The sequence below is a fragment of the Falco naumanni genome, chromosome W (assembly GCF_017639655.2).
Source record: "Falco naumanni isolate bFalNau1 chromosome W, bFalNau1.pat, whole genome shotgun sequence".
Lineage (NCBI taxonomy): Eukaryota > Metazoa > Chordata > Aves > Falconiformes > Falconidae > Falco > Falco naumanni.
This window is the reverse complement of record NC_054079.1, coordinates 29378248-29395902: the sequence shown is the minus strand read 5'-3', so window position 1 is coordinate 29395902 and position 17655 is coordinate 29378248. Positions and strand designations below refer to the sequence as shown.

Sequence of the window (17655 nt, the reverse complement as noted above, 5' to 3'; positions counted from 1 at the left end):
AACCGTTACAGAAATTTACATTGGCCTGTCATTCCTTAACAGTGTTCCTGAACTATAATTTCCCAAATTCAAAAAACACATCTCTTATCATTAAGGCAAGATAAAACTATGTACGGCATTTTGATTTTAGATAAGAAAGTGTTTGCATTAAAAGTACTAATAAGGTTAAGAGAAAAATACCAGGGTAAAATAAGTAAGGATTTATAAATCCCATTTAAAATAAAAAAAATATATAATCAAGTACAGTGCCTAAAAAAAAAAAAGGGGGAAAAAAAAAAAAAAAAAAAGAGTTGGATATGCAAAACCTTTCTGTTCTCAGATTAAAAAAAAAATAATACTTTTGAAAAGCAGCATATGCTGTAATGTTGATATTTAGGTAAATGACTGATATGAGTTCGTGACTGTTTTTATGTGTTAAATCTGATTCTGCATTAAGCTCTAATTTTGATTAGCAAAAGTGTGTATGTCCAGTTTAATGATACAGTTATTTCTGAATGCTATGGTCATAGTCTCTGCTGAATAGGAGGATTTTTGTGTAACTTTTGACGAATGGATACACCTTCTAAAATTGATTAGACACTTGTTTTTAATTTTACTCTTTCAATTCTTCTGTATTGCATGACATAAACCATAAGGTCAGTGAGATGAATTTTAAATCCTTGTAAAGCTTGCTACCTCATGTTTAAGAGTGCATGTTAAAACAGGAATGATACATGAGTAGAAAATATTTGAGGAAACATAAGACTAAGAAAAATTCTGCAGGATGTTAAATGGCATTTAATTATGCTCCTCACATTTGGCCTTACTGTTGCTACATTTTACTTGCACATGTATAGGTTTCTCCCTTCACCATTCAAGGTGCTAAAAATGACAATTGCTGCATTGCTTGAAAACACCTGTGAAACCACTACCACTAAACTCAGAAGGGAGTCTTAGTTTTTCATTAAGGACTTTTTTTTTTTTTTTTTTCATTTGAAGTAACATATCAGACTTTCACGAAAGCCAGTTATATTGTCAGTATGCAACGAAAAGATTCATTTTATCAGAAAATAGTTTAGACATTGAGAAATTATTCCCCCCATAACTACAGGAAAGGATTTAAAAAATAAATTATTTAAAATTTATTTTAGTCTACTCCTAAAGCATGCGTACATAAATTCAAATTTCAAATTTAAGCAAATATATAATATATACAATTCATTTTTCAGAGCAAATTCTTTATCAAAGACATTGTTATAATGCCTGATAACCCTTTCTTTTCCTACAGTGGAAAAACACCTATCTGACCCACATTCTTCATCACATTTCCTAGTGGTATACTAGATTCACATTTTTATTCTTCCTTTTCCTTATCCTACACATTCAATTCCTTTAAAATTCCTGACCTTTTCTCAGCATTTTCATCATCTATCCTTTTCTCTCTAAACCAGTATCTCCTTCATATCCTGTCTCAATCACTGCAGGATCATCTGCATCAGCTTTCAGAACATCACCTTTTCTGTCTATACAAAATATTGCAGCAAACTCCTCTTCCTTGGCCAGACTGATCCCTTAACTTTCCTTTCTGAAACCTTACATGACTTCAACTTTCAAAATAAGACTCAACTGAAAAAATACCATCTAATATATTCACAAAATAGTCAAAATACAGATGAAATAGTGAAACAGTACTAGAAATTGTAACACTGAAAGTAATATCTTATTGAAAATATATGCTGATATAAAATATATTAAGATTTGCTTAAAACTTTTAAAAACTAAAAAAGAATTAATTACACTAAGCCTCCTAGAAAGCTTAATTAAGTACAAGCATCACAGAAGCTTCATTTACAAAGTTAGTATAGTATTACAAAGACCTTATCCTAATGAGCCCTGATAGGATGCACCCATGAGTGCTGAGGGAGCTGTCTGATGTCATTGTGAAGCTAATCAATAATCTTTGAATGATCATGGTGATTAGGAGATGTGCTCAAGGATTGGAGTGTAGGGGAACAAAGACAGTGGGTTGATTGACATTGATAATATGCAGCTGTGGCCTTGCTTTGAGGATGTGCAGCTGTGATCCTACAGCAAAGTGGTTAAATAGCTCTGAGGCATGTAGGACAAAAACCTGGATGAAGCAGAGATAAGGAGTAGTGTGGTCTGGCCTCTGGAGGATGGAGAAACAGCATAGATAGTAGAGTTTGACCAACGGTAAAACTTTTTGCTGCTTACTCTTTTTCTTGTGTTGTGTTATTTCCTGACTGCTGTAACTCAATCACAAGAATTGGTACCCCGTGTGAGGCAAGCTGATTTTGACACTTGAAGTTTATATGAGACTGTAGGTAATGAGTGGTGACAGTGATGCCTAATGTAGCTGAGACAGGCAGGGAGAGCCTGTGATCCAGATCACATAACAGATGCTGGGAGAGGTGAGCTGTTGGGGACAAATTGTTATGGATTCGTATGTGTTCTTGAGCAGTAGCAAAAGCCTTTGAAGAGCTTTGTAACTTTGTAGATGAAAACACACAAGTACAAAAGGTCATTGGAGGAAAGCCCATGGTGGTCATAATCTTCTTTAAGGAAAAAGAAGACCAATGTTTGGTGTGATCTACAGAATAAAGGTGTGAAAGTTGACTTTAGCACATAGAAAAAACATAGAGTTATGCCTTTGAGTGGGCTGAGGAGTGCTGAAGGGAGTCACCTTAATTGAGCAAATTCTGTCTGGCCTGCATTATAATTGTGTGGTAATTAGAGAGCCAGGAGCCATGTCATATTTCAAAGAGTGAGAACCCTTTTTTGTTGCTAGTGTGAAACAAGACTTTAAGTATCTAATCAGGCTGGAAAAACAGTAAGAAAATAGTAATACAGGCAAGACCTATAGCCAAGTGACCATAGATGGAATTGTAATAGCTGTTTATAAAGCTGACTTGTGCACTTATCCTGTTGATGTTGTGGTAAATGCATCTAATGAGGATTTAAAACACATCGGTGGCCTTGCTGAGGCACTGTTAAAACTGGCCGGTCCAGAACTGCCACAAAAGTGTGGCGAGCTGGTGCGAAAGAATAGGAGTTTGCAGCCCGGGTGCGTGGTTATCACAGGTCCTGGGAAACTCCCATGCAAGAACATCATTAATGCTGTTGGTCCCAGGTGGAGGAAAGGTGAAGCAAAGAAGTGTGTGTTCTTGTTAAGAAAAAGAGTGAAGAAAAGTCTACAACTAGCTGAAACATACAATCATCGCTCCATAACTCTACCTGCTATAGGTGAAGGGATTTTTGGCTTCCTATGGGAGCTGTGTATGTATTTGATTGTATCCTCCATTAAGGAGACCTTGGAAGAATCCATGGGGGACAGCAGCTTGAAGGAGGTTCATTTTGTGGATGTCACACAGGGCCAAGTGCAGAAATAGGCAACTCTGACAATGATTCCATTGATACTGATAAACCTTTTGATCTAGGTCCTATAGATCCAGAAAAGGAACTAGACCTTTCCCTCTCCCCCCCTCGATGACTTGATTGTATTTTTGGGGAGGGTGAAAGGGGGTCTGGGGGATCAGTGGCAAGAATGCAAGTGGGAAGCACTTAAGTGAGGAGATTTGGGAGCTGCAATGGCATGACCAGTATTTTATTGGCCAAATCAACCTCCAGAGTGGCAGCCTGTGCAATACGAGGCTGTTAGAGTTAAGAAAAGCAGTGTGGGAAGGGGGGGTCCCTCAAACGGGTCAGAGAGTCAGTGGGTAATGGAGAAATTGTCAACATTGGGATAGAACAAGTGTAAAAATATGACAGATTGTGCCCAGTGGTGGGATGTCTGGGATGATGGTTTGTCAGTCCTCTGGAACCCCAAGAACTTGATATTCTAGGGAATTTAGGGGTGGAATCCTGTGTGTTTAACTCCATACCTGACAATCCTTTGAGGAGAAATGAATCAAACTGGTGTGCATCTGTAGTGTGTAATTGTACACAACCCGCTCCAGATGTGGCCCTGCCTAGGCAATTACTGAAAAGTTTATTTCTAATTTGTGGAGATGGGGCTTGGCCAGGGCTACCCAGCAGGAAAGTGGGAGGACCATATACCATAGGCAAATTAACTTTGGTAGCATCTTCACAGAACAGTATATTAAACAATAATAATTTATTGCTAGCACATGGTCATGGCTGTCAAGATTTTGATGGTATGTGTTGCATGGATTTAAAAAACAAATTCAAAATGAATTAACAAATATATCAAGGAAATAATGGAAGCAACGCAGGAATTACAGGAGAGTCGTGGGTTTCTAGATGATCAGTTAAGTCACTTGGGGTTAGGGTCTTGCCTCACAGGATTGAGTTGTGACTCATGGGACTGTTTGTAATCTGTGTCATCTTGCTCATGATACAGTGTTTGTTTTCTTGTTTGCAAAAGGCCCTGCAACAGATGATAAACACTGCCTTTTTGGTTGAAAAACAAAAAGCCGGAAATGAGGGATATGAGGGTTTAGACTGGGCTGCTGGTGGCTCAGGCTTTAACGATGGGATAGAGCTGTGTCTTCAAAGAGAGCGAGCCGCAACCTTGACTGAGTGAACTTGGAGACAAGAAGGAAGAGAGAAAATAGGATATGAAGCAAATTAGAGCAGGATGTGGGGTGATACCTCAGCTGCTGGCAGAGAACATGAAACCCACGCATCTTAGCCAATCAATAGTTGTTGCTGAGAGTGCTAGCTGTAAGGATAACCAATCAGAGAAGCTGGGAAAAGGGTATATAAACCTGGAGAAACAAATAAAGGTGCACTGCTTTGCTGCATTTAATTGCCAATGAAGATTGCAAGTGGGCATTATAGACCTTTCGCAATTGCAAACCCACCACATGTCAAATGTTTGTAATGCAGAAGTAACCTTTTGGAAAGAAAAAAAAAGGGGGAGGGAATTGTAGAGGAATGAAGACAGTGGGTTGATTGACATTGATAATATGCAGCTGTGGCCTTGCTTTGAGGATGTGCAGCTGTGATCCTACAGCGAAGTGGTTAAATAGCTCTGAGGCATGTAGGACAAAAACCTGGATGAAGCAGAGATAAGGAGTAGTGTGGTCTGGCCTCTGGAGGATGGGGAAACAGCATGGACCAATGGTAAAGCTTTTTGCTGCTTACGATTTTACTTGTGTTGCCTTACTTCCTGACCGCTGTAACTCAATCGCAACATTGGAGGGAAGCAAGTATCTGCAGGAGCAGGCTGGAAATTCGGACTATGCATGGCAATCAGCTGAGGAGAATTTGCTCGAGCTTGTCTAGACAAAAATTAACACGATGAGGCATGTTTGCAGAGCACAGGGGAGTGGGAGACTGATGGCGCCAAGGAAAGGTAACACCTTGCTGTTAATTGCTGGTAGTTAACCACCAATCAGGGATTGCCTAGTATGCAATGCTTAGCTTCAAGAACCAATCTGTTTAAAACGCGCAGCTTCTGAAAGTGTATATAAACTCGTGCTTCTGTACAATAAATTGACATTTGCTTGCATCAAGCTGCGTCCCGTCTCTTCATTCGCAGCAAATTGGTGACCCCAACGTGATGCGTTTAAGGATCTAACGTGAAGGGCTCTCGAATCGCCTATCTGAGCGACATGCAGCAAATCCCACAGAACTTTGAATGATCTGCTGAAAGGAAGCAGGAGCCGGCCTTAAATCCCTCTGGAGTTGAGAGGTGAGCTGTGGGAAATCCGTAATGGGGAATCAGGCTTCGTCCCCAGAAAGAGACGTATATGGACTCATGAAGGGTCTTCTAGTCAGATCAGGGAGTCCGTGCCTCAATCTCCTCAAATGGTGACCCCTATGGTGGTGTCCCGAAGCCTTGGAAGAATAAGGACGGAACTGGTCGATAAAAAAGACAGCTCGTGGAAGAGGGCTGTGTTCCGGAGGAGACGGCTTGGCTGAAAGATCGTCTTGCTGTCTGGACCAGGCGGACAACCTAAACCCCAAGGATAACACCTGTACTCATCGAGACAGGTGAGCAGCCAAGAAACTTTAGAGACTTTGAAATGAAAGTGTGTACATACAGCAGCCAATTGTATGATGCTGCCGTGGAGGGGAACTCCGTGTCGGGAATGCATTTAACATCTTGGTGGCAAATTCTGACTTCTCTTTGCCAAGTGTGGACTAATTCTACTAATGGTGCTAAACCAGAGGAAGCTGTAAATTCCACCGACAGCGTGACTCTTCTCAAGACACCGTCAACGATGGCGATTCTGTCCACACCTCCTCTGCCCCCAAAGCTTCTGTCACTGACTGCAGCGACCCTCACAACACAGGACCAAGCACGGGAACAGGACAACTCAGACAATGATTCCATTGACACTGATAAACCTTTTGATCCAGGTCCTATAGATCTGGAAAAGGAGCTAGACCTTTCCCCCACCCCCTCATCTCTCCGGATGCATTGATTGTATTTTTCCGGATGGTGAAAGGGAGTCTGAGGGATTGGTGGCAGGAATGCAAGTGTGAAACACTTAAGTGATGGGTTTTGGGAGTCGCTATGGCATGTTCAGTATTTTGTCAGACAAATCAACCTCGAGAGTGGCAGCCTGTGCAATACGAGGCTGTAAAAGAGTTAAGCAAAGCAGTGCGGGAAGGGAGGATTCATAATACATTTGCTATGTCCCTTCTTGAAGTGATGGCAGAGCTTTATACACTCAAACTGCATGATTGGAAGTTATTGCTTTGTATGGTACTAACTGATACAGTATATGATGTGGTTATTTGATTTTTGTGAGCTATGTGTAGTGGCCTTGATCGAAAACCTTAATCGGGGAATTGCTGTTAACTAGGAGCAGTTGGCTGGAGCAATTAACTGTGCCGATTCTGTGACTCAGGCAAGGTATCCCAGGGACAACTATTTGCAAATGAATGAGATGGCTATTAAGGCAGTCGGGATGCAGGAGTCTTGCCACAGTCTTGCAGGGTCCTAGAGAGTCACTAACTGTAATACTAACTTGATTGATCGGCTTCAGAATATTTTGCAACAAGTCGAACATCAGGAAGCTCAAGGGTTGCTTTTAAAACAACTAGCTGTGATAATGTCAGTGAAAATTGTAAACGGGCAACTTTCACAATCGCAACCCCAACATGTGTCAAATGATTCTAATGCAGAACTCACAGCAGACTGTAATTCCTCAGGCTGAGTTCTGGAATGCAGCATAAGACATTTTTGCTTCTCTAATCTCTTCTGTAATAGTAGTACACGCTCTTAACTTGCTTAGTAAATTAGGCTGCTGGCTTGCTAAACAAAGTAATACTACAAATATTGTTCTTTTTTTTCTGGCTTATTAACAGATGTTGATTCTGTCCATCATTGCCCCTCTTCCTCTAACAAAGGGGAGACGCCTGCCCCTCTTTCTCTAACAAAGGGGCTATTTAAAAGAGAATGAGAAAAGGATGAGAGACATTCCAATGCTATCTAGAGGGAGGGAGTGCTAAGTTTCCTTGCTGGAGAAGATCAGATGGTCACAAGAACATGAATCACCTACAAACCTGCAAGACCACCACATTCCAGGAAACGGAGGACTGATAAGCTAATTAACATAGGAAGCGGGGTTTAGGTAACGAATATGTATAGGCGTTAATTGAATATTCATTTGTTTCATTGTATAAATGTGGGATGGTTCGTCACTTCGGGTATGCACGCTTGTGGAGGAGCGATCCCCCGTGCATCTGCGCGCAATAAACATACCTACTTTATAACTTTCGAGTTATAGAGTCAAATTCCGCATGTCAGTTTTGGCGAGGCAGGCAGGAGGATTTCTGCTCGGCTGAGGGACCAGCTGCGGAGCGGACGCTCCTAGGCGCGCCCCGGGAGATTTCCTCGGAGGAGCCTCCTCTTCTCAGCTGTTCACCCGGGAGCAGAAGAGAAACCCCTGGATCCGCGGATAAAACGGTATGTTTAGTAACGGGGCGGCTGGTGAGACGCACGGAGGCGTCCGGCGCGCAGCGTAGTCCCCAGGAGGAAAGGTACCTTGGGAGGGGGTTTGCTGACCAAGGGGTGGCCGCTAGCGATCTTGAGGGCAGATCGAGCAAACCCGAGGTTACTGCCATTCCTAAAAGCCCGGAGGCCTCGTGACGGAAAGCGGGGGGCGGGACGGAATAAGGCGGAATCTCACAGGAACAAGAGGGACCTCTTAGCAAAAGTAAAAGGGAAACTTTTGAGTAGGAAAAAAGGAAGCTGAAAACTTCCTTTAGCTTGTCTTAAGAATTGGGGAATTCCTAGAATGTAACAACTGAAATAGCGCTCTGTGTCTTGTTTGTTCTATGTGTTGTCTTGTTATATGTTCAAAACTTGGAGTTATGAAATGTATGTTGAAAATATTAATATTCTGGTAATCCGTGGCAAATAGCGGAAAACTTAACACTCTGCTTAAGACCAGGAAAAATTTGGGGCTTTGTTTGTTGTTTGTTTTTGGCAATTGTTCATTGAAATGCATACTTTGTAAACTGTCAGTGTTCCTAAAAGTTGTACATAAGTGCACGGTACCCTATAACATACTGCTTGTGTGACTGCGGGCTGCCCGGAGAGTGTGAATGGTGTGATTGAGATGCGCATTTTGATTTTCTGTGTATAGCTTAATTATTTTGATTGAGTGTGAGTGCAAGAGTGCTTGAGACGCGTGTTTGAGTGCAAAACGAGTAAGGAGCTCTATCTGCGTTTCCAACCGTGGGTGGCTAAGGTGGCCGGAGAAAAACAAAGTAATTAAAATTGCAAAATGGGAAATGGAAGGAGTAAGCCCTGTGAAAAATCGCCCTTGGGTTGTATATTAAAACATTGGAGTGATATCGTAGGACATGGTGGTACCGAAAATAGAAGGAAATGGATTAAATATTGTAATCAGCGATGGCCTTTGTATAAATTGGAGAGTGATGCGAAATGGCCTCAGGAGGGAGGAACGTTAGATTATAACACTCTCCTGCAATTAATGTTGTTTCTGAGGAGAGAGGGAAAATGGGACGAAGTAATATATGCAGACATGTTCTTCGTCCTCCGGGACAAACCTGAGTGGCAAAAGGACTGCGGCTTAGTACCCCCTCGGGATCCTATGGTACTAGCACTAGAAAGAGAGGATAGGAGGGAGCATAAAGGAAAGTTGAAAAGATGTTGCTCAGCATGTAGTATTGGACAAAGGTGTATCAAATTAAGCGGAGAACAAGAGCCCGAATTAAATGATTTATTTAATCCACCTTATAGAGTGGAGAGACAAGGTTCGGCCGGGGCTCCCAGTCCACCCCCAGGCAAACAAGAGGAAGAAATTCCACAAGTTATTTATAAAGAAAGCCAAACACCCGCTGCCACACAAGGAAACACAAAAACTGCCATTACGGCTCCAAATAGTCCGGTGTCTTCACGCACCAGACAGAAGTCTATTTTACAGGCACCCCTCCGAGAAGCCGTGAATCCGGACGGAGGAGCAATGAAAATAAAAGTTCCGTTCACGGGCGCTGATCTGAGAGAATGGAAAGAGGCTGCCCGAGAATACGTTAATGATCTGATAAAGACGGCACAGAATTTTAAATTTCTGATAAAACAGCACAATCCTGACTGGAGTGATATACAATTATTATTAGATTGTTTGACTGAAACTGAAAAGCAATTGGTCATAAAAACAGCGGGGGATCTCGCAAAGGAACACTATAATATAAAGGGAGATAATTATAGAGAATGGTTTCCTTTGTTGGACCCGGAATGGGACCCAAACCGCGCCGCTGAAATGAGAAGATTACAGGCATACCAGGAATGGATATTCAGAGGAATGGAGAAAGCAATTCCTAGAACAATAAATTGGGCAGCGTTATATGAGGTTAGACAGGGTCCCTCTGAAACACCTTCAGAATTCTTAAGCAGAATAAGAGATGCAATGCGCCGGCACACGTCTCTGGACCCAAATTCGGAGGTGGGCGCACAGCAACTAATATCCCTCTTTTTAGGACAATCACAGGGGGATATTAGGCACAAGTTGCAAAAATTGAGACCTCCTGAAAATAGAGACTTGGAAAAATTAGTAGAGGAAGCATGGAGAATATTTAGTAATCGAGAAGAAGGTTACAAGCAGGACCAAAAGAAAATATTAGCAGTAGTAAGAGAAAATGAGAATCAAAAATCTAAAGTTAAATCAAGGCGTGGGCTAACACCCCTGGGTAGGAATCAGTGTGCAATATGCAAAAGGATGGGACACTGGAAAAACGAATGCCCTGAACGCCGACATCAAGAAAACACTAAATGGTGCAGTAATCAAGGGAAAACAATAGCTCACATGGAAGAAGAAAATTGACTAGCCGACCCATTAGTAAAAATAAAATTAGGAGAAGAACAGGAGGAGGTGGAATTTTTAATAGACACAGGAGCTACCTATTCAGTTTTGAACCAAGCTTTAATGCCTTTGGGAAATGATTATGTTTCAGTAAAAGGTGCAACTGGCCAAACTGAAAAGGCTTATTTTTGTAAACCTTTAAAATATAAGTTGGGAAAACAGATGGGGATCCATAAATTCCTATTTATGCCAAATTCCCCAAAGGCCCTTCTTGGTAGGGACTTATTAGAACAATTGGAGGCAACAATCAAATTTAAAAAAGGGGAAGTTACTCTGGAGGTAAATGATCATCAATACATACAGGTTATGAGCCTATCTTTGGCCAGTACTCCTATAAAAAGGGAAATTGATACCAGAATTATTGATCAGGTATATCCTGGAGTATGGGCAATTGACATACCGGGATGTGCCAAGAATGCATCACCCGTAATAGTAAAACTAAAGGAAGGGCAGAGTGCGGTAAGAATTAAACAATACCTACTGAAAAGGGAAGATAGGGAAGGAATTTGTCCAAACATAGAGCGATTCATAGAACTGAAACTACTAAAAGAATGTGAGTCAGAATTTAACACACCTATCCTCCCAGTTAAAAAACCTGATGGGTCTTATAGGATAGTTCAAGATTTAAGGGCCATTAACAAAATAACAGAGGATCTGTATCCTGTAGTAGCTAACCCCTATACCTTACTAACCACCCTGACACCTGACCTAGCTTGGTTCACAGTTTTAGACTTAAAAGATGCCTTCTTTTGCCTCCCTCTCCACGAAGCCAGCCAAAGAATTTTTGCTTTTGAATGGGAAAATCCCAGAAGCGGTCGAAAGACCCAGCTCACATGGACAGTGTTGCCACAGGGGTTTAAAAATAGCCCCACAATTTTTGGAAACCAATTAGCAAAGGATTTGGAGTTATGGGAACCACCACCAGGAGAAGGGAAAGTGTTACAATATGTAGACGATATTCTTATTGCAACCAGAACCGCAGAATCTTGTATTATTTGGACTGTGAGCCTGCTGAACTTTCTGGGACTACAAGGATATCGGGTTTCTAAGAAGAAGGCACAGGTGGTGTTACAACAAGTCACATACCTAGGGTATGAGATCAGTGCCGAACAACAGGTCCTAGGGAAGGCCCGAAAAGAAGCCATATGCCAAGCCCCCCGACCACGAACTGTAAAGGAACTGCAGACATTTCTGGGAATGACAGGATGGTGCCGGCTTTGGATATGTGATTATGGCTTGCTTGTTAAACCATTATATTCCCTGATAGCAGCTAAACAGAAGGATCTTCAGTGGGATACTGAATCAGACAGAGCTTTCCATGAACTGAAGAAAGCCTTGATGTCGGCACCAGCACTAGGACTTCCTGATATAAGCCATTTTTCCCATATTCCCATGAGAAACGGGGAATGGCATTAGGAATACTGGCACAAGATTTGGGACCATACAGACGGGCAGTGGCATACTTCTCTAAACAGCTGGATGCCACTGCAAAAGGGTGGCCTGGTTGCCTGAGAGCAGTAGCAGCTGTCATCCTAAACATCCAGGAGGCCCGGAAGTTTACCTTGGGCCAGAAAATGACTGTCTTAGTATCCCACACAGTGTCTGCAGTCCTTGAAACAAAAGGGGGGCATTGGCTCTCCCCACAGAGATTCCTAAAATACCAGGCCATAATGGTGGAACAAGATGATGTTGAGATCGTGACTACAAACATTGTCAATCCGGCCTCATTTCTTAATGGGAATATTGGAGAATCAGTCGATCATGACTGTCTAGAAACAATCGAAGCCACTTATTCTAGTCGGACAGATCTCAAGGATGTTCCTATTAATGGAGCTGAACATTGGTTCACGGATGGGAGCAGCTATATGCTGAATGGAAAGCGACATTCTGGATATGCTGTTACAACCTCTGAAGAAGTGATAGAATCGGGGCCGCTACCAGCTGACACTTCGGCACAGAAGGCTGAAATCATAGCCCTTACTCGAGCTCTGGAGAGAGCTCGGGGAAAACCTATAAATATTTGGACTGATTCTAAATATGCCTTTGGAGTGGTACATGCTCATGGAGCAATATGGAAAGAAAGGGGACTGTTAAACTCCCAAGGAAAAATCATCAAACATGCGGAAGAAATTTTGAAACTCCTAAATGCGGTCCAGCTTCCTGAAAGGGTGGCAATTATGCACATCAAGGCACACCAGAAAGTGAGCACAGAATTAGAAAGAGGAAATGAACTGGCGGACAGGGAAGCAAAACAGGCAGCCAGAAAAGCAATCAAGGTAGAGGGTGTGCTAATACCCGATGGACAAATATCTCTAGAAGGTAAACCAGACTATACTAAAGAAGATCGCAAACTGATTTCTGACCTAGAGGGATCATATAATGAGGAAGGGTGGGCTGTAATCTCACATGGGAGAATAGTGATTCCTTCCTACATGGTATGGTCAGTACTCCAGGAAGAACATAGAAAAAGGCACTGGGGGGCAGAAGCTCTATATAAGGATCTCACTAAAAACATAATAGCACGAAATTTGTATACTACTATTAGACAAGTAACCCAACAATGTGACCTTTGTCTCCAGACTAATCCTAAGATTACCAAGGGGCCAAAGTTGGGAAAAATTGGGAAAGGAAATGTTCCAGGGCAACATTGGCAGATTGATTTCTCGGAACTTCCTAGAAAAGGGGGGTATCGATATTTATTGGTACTAACAGATACCTTTTCAGGTTGGCCAGAAGCCTTCCCGTGCAGAACTGCTAAAGCCCGGGAAGTGACCAAAATACTACTCCAAGAGATAATACCTAGGTTTGGAGTCCCAGCGGTAATGTCCTCGGATAGAGGACCACATTTTGTGTCCAGAATAGTGCAACAGATCAGCCGCCATCTAGGAATAGATTGGCAATTACATACCCCATACTGACCACAATCAAGTGGCCAGGTGGAAAAGATGAATCATCTAATCAAACAACAGATTGTCAAGTTAGGTCAAGAAACAAATCTAACTTGGCCCCAGTCTTTGCCATTAGCTCTTACACAAATTCGAACTAGACCAAGAGCAAAAGAGGGGCTTAGCCCATTTGAAATTTTATATGGACGACCCTATGGGGTACAAAAGGGGATGTCTTCACAGATTGGTGAAGAAACAATGACTTCCTATATGGTGGCACTAAACAAACAATTCATAAGAATTGAGAAGCATGTGATGGGAACACGCAGTAGGGGTCTGGATGGACCTGTTCACGATATACAACCAGGGGACTATGTATACGTTAAGTGTTTTACAGATAAAACCCTGGGACCACAGTGGACCGGACCTTTTCAAGTCCTACTCGCCACCTACACTGCAATCAAGGTTGAGGGACAGAATTCTTGGATTCACCATACCCAGATCAAGAAAGCCCCTGCAACTTCGTGGAGAGTAACCCCAGATAAAAAAGAACTGAAACTCAAATTTACTCGGACAAATGGGAACAATGTGGGTGGCAAGTAAGTGTACCTGAGCGGTTGTGGATCCACCATATGGGAAGGGCACCACAACAAACAATATAGAACAATAGAGTCTGGGACTGAGCCAGTAGCCAGTCTTGCCCAATTTGTTATCAGTAAGCCCCAACTCAAACAAAGATATTTTTGATCAAAACAGATTTTATATGTATATATGAGGAACGTTTAGATTCTTAAAATGATCAACAGTGGGTTTAAACCATTTGTGGTTTTTTGTACCCTCTCTCTTGCCTACAACCAAGAGCCTGATAACTGGCCTTGGAATCATGCCCAGAAAAAACACACTGGAATAATGGGAAAGGTGGACTCAAAGACGAAACTAGCTATGGTGGTTTTTTCTGAGAATGAGGTGTACCAAAGGAATCAATGGGACCGGGAGGATGTACACAAAGTCGACCGATTATGGGGAAAATTAGGAGATAGGATAAAAGTAGGGTGTCAAACATATAATGAAAAAGATAACACCAAGATTTCAGGAGACACCCTGATTAATGTCAGAAAGGTAGATAAGGAATTTACCCTTCTAAATACAGCCATGTGCTTTAATTCACGGGAATGTTGGCACAAATTTACCTTAACCAAGCCCATCTTTATAATATGCCTAGGAAAGGAATCCCCAAGAACAGCTCTGACTTATAAGATAAAAATAACAATCATGCTAACCACTGTTCCTACCACCACCACAGTTACAACAACCCCATTAACGCTTGATCTTAAGTTAACTAAACCAAATCCAAAAATGTATACAATTGGACCATATGTAATCAGAAATACAGGTCAGCAACAAATGTTGTTTAACCCAGAATGGTCTCTTAAAAGAATAGAGTTACAAATACAAGTCAATGTTTCTGATGCTAAGCCATCCTGTTCCCCCTTCTTACGAACCTCTTATGAGGGGTGGACAACTTGGTTAAGAAAAAGGGGAAATATTTATCGAAACCGAATAGTGAGAGATGTAACTGGAATATTGGGAACAGGACTCGGAGTATTAAATTCCACAGACTCAGAGGTGATAATGAATAAACTAGCCGCCACCACAGCTGATCTATCAAAACTACAACAACCACTAAAATCTTCATTATTGGCATTAGGGGCGCACCAATGGTTGATATCGAAGGTACTCCCCAGGTGGGAACAAATAAACATGGAAAATCATCAACTCATCACTAAGGCATTAGGTGGTTTACAGGAGGACGTCGCCCTGGCTCTAAGTTGTATCCAAGCCCAAATGTGGATGCAATCAATAGCTGCATCCATAATAAGAGAAGGAGAGGAAGGCATATTTCCTATGGAAATTCGAAAGATGGTTTGGGACAATGCTACGGAGGTAGAAAGAAAACTCCAGTCATGGTGGAATATGGTGAACTTTACCTACGACCCCAACACACACACAATCACAGCTTTTGTATTAACCATACATAATGCAGTAATAATTACCATACACCCCATTGTAGCCCTTGAAATTAACCATAATGGGGTGCTCCTATACCCTTTTGAACATGGAACATGGGCCAGAAAGACAGGCAACAAGTGGCAAACAGTAGATTTAGAATCTTGTATTATGTGAGAACAGCAGGGTTTCCTCTGTGAAAGCAATACTATAATGGCCCAGGATACTTGTTTAGATACAGATCTGAAAATATGTCATTTCGAGGCCCGACCAAATGCAAACTTGAAAACAGTAATTATATATGCAGGGAAGGGATGTGCGTGTTTGAGAACTAAGTGTAACACAATAACCGTAGATGGGGAGGTAAAGGAGACTGCACAATATTCAAATTACTGTATCTGTAATTTTACTACTATCACAGGATGCGATTTTAGTTACTCAGCCCCAGTAGTATCTCATCAATTCTTAAAATCCAACTTTACCCTATCACAGATGATAATTCCTACCCCCATAGGAGCAGTATAAAAGAACTATTAAAACATGCAGATTTACAACGTATACTGGAAGAAACCAAAGAAAAGGGACATGAAACTCTTCTTATGATCCATCATGATGTAGAGGGGATCAAGAAAGTTTTAAAAAAGGTAGAACAGGATGGAAACCATAATTGGTGGGATACTCTCTTTGGCTGGTCACCTTCTGCAACAGGAATTCTTAACACTATGCTACACCCCATTGTGATCTTATTGATCGGTTTAGGAATTTCCTTAATACTAACCATTATGTTATATTTGTGGGTTTGGAGAATGTTTAAAAGGGTAACGCTTATGTATGATGCTTTATATCATTCGGGAAGACTGCTTAAGTTAAGAATTTACTTAGTTTGATAGAAAAGGGGGGACTGATATGGAGAAATAGTGTGAAATGGGGACGCTTAACACCGACTGTGATTGTATATGTCTACTCAGGAATGTGGGTATGGTGACTAGTCATGGGTGCGGTGTCTGGTCACATAGGCACACAGCTCTGAGGAGACAACTACAGTTTTTGAGGAGACGCCTGCCCCTCTTCCTCTAACAAAGGGGAGACGGGGAGACGCCTGCCCTTCTTTCTCTAACAAAGGGGCTATTTAAAAGAGAATGAGAAAAGATGAGAGACATTCAAATGCTATCTAGAGGGAGGGAGTGCTAAGTCTCCTTGCTGGAGAAGATTGGATGGTCACAAGGACATGAATCACCTTTCCTTGCTGAAGAAGATCAGATGGTCACAAGAACATGAATCACCTACAAACCTGCAAGACCACCACATTCCAGGCAAAGGACTGATAAGCTAATTAACATACGAAGCTGGGTTTAGGTAACGAATATGTATAGGTGTTAATTGAATTTTCATTGTATAAATGTGGGATGGTTCGTCACTTCGGGTATGTACGCTTGTGGAGGAGCGATCCCCCGTGCATCTGCGCGCAATAAACATACCTACTTTATAACTTTCGAGTTATAGAGTCTAATTCCGCACGTCAATATGTTGCTACAGAACCGAGTTGCTATTGATTTTTATTATTAGCACAGGGACACAAGTGTGAAGACTTTGATAGGATATGTTACGTGAATGTGAGTGACCACTGTGAAATTAATTTACAAAAGTATACAAAACTTAAAAGCCTTAAAACAAAGATCTGCAGCAGAGCCAGGGGCTTTGGTCTCTTCTCACGGCTGGGAAACTTTGGGCCATGACTCAAAAGTATTACAGGATTTATTATAATTATCTTTAACCACCTTATTGATGTTTGCCTTATGTCTCCCATGCTTTTTTTTTTCCTGTATTCAGTGTTTAGTTGATTGTAACATAAAGCAGGTCATGGTCACCCAGCTACACACCCCCTTTGCCTCATCACAATTAACAAGCAAAAAAGAGGATAGAGAATGTCTGAAGAGAGAGATAGGAGAGGAAGCTGGAGAATATTTGACTTAACAAGAGATGAGAGAACAGCTAGGTATTGTGAAGGAGAGTAGGAAAGATAAACATGGTTATTTAGTGTTTAATAGGTGTCTGCATGCTTATAGTGATATATAGCTATGTAACTACATGAATGATTTCTGCCCTGAGCCTGGTGGTGCATGCAGCTGCGGTTTGTGTCCTGGCTCAGAGATGTAAATAGGGGCTTCTCTGTTATGGTAAAAATGTTTCTCTTTGCATAAAAAAGAGAGGGAATGAAGGGAATGACCCCAGAGGTATGTTCAGAGAAGGCATGCTATGTTTCGAACTTTTTGACTGAACCAGTTCTTGTTTGGTGTGCCCTTCCACCTATGTATAATGTTAATCCAAAATATAATATTGTTTACACTTTGAATGTCGATAATTGTCTTTCTGTAGATGCTAATGTAGTAGGAGGCTGTGATGGGAACGTGTCACAGCGGTTCTTCTCTTATCCAGAGTAACAGCAGGGAAAGCATTAA

General features: G+C 41.6%; 1 protein-coding gene and 1 long non-coding RNA gene across 3 annotated transcripts in view; one reads left to right on the top strand and one right to left on the bottom strand.

The window, feature by feature from the left end:
- The window catches only part of LOC121080565 (transcription factor RFX3-like), a 191419-nt gene that overhangs the window by 100909 nt on the left and 72855 nt on the right, over window positions 1–17655 (bottom strand). The window lies entirely within an intron of this gene.
- On the top strand, window positions 1727–2831 carry LOC121080567. Its single transcript, XR_005825414.1, has 2 exons — window positions 1727–2511; window positions 2800–2831. It is a non-coding gene; the product is annotated as an uncharacterized LOC121080567 (long non-coding RNA).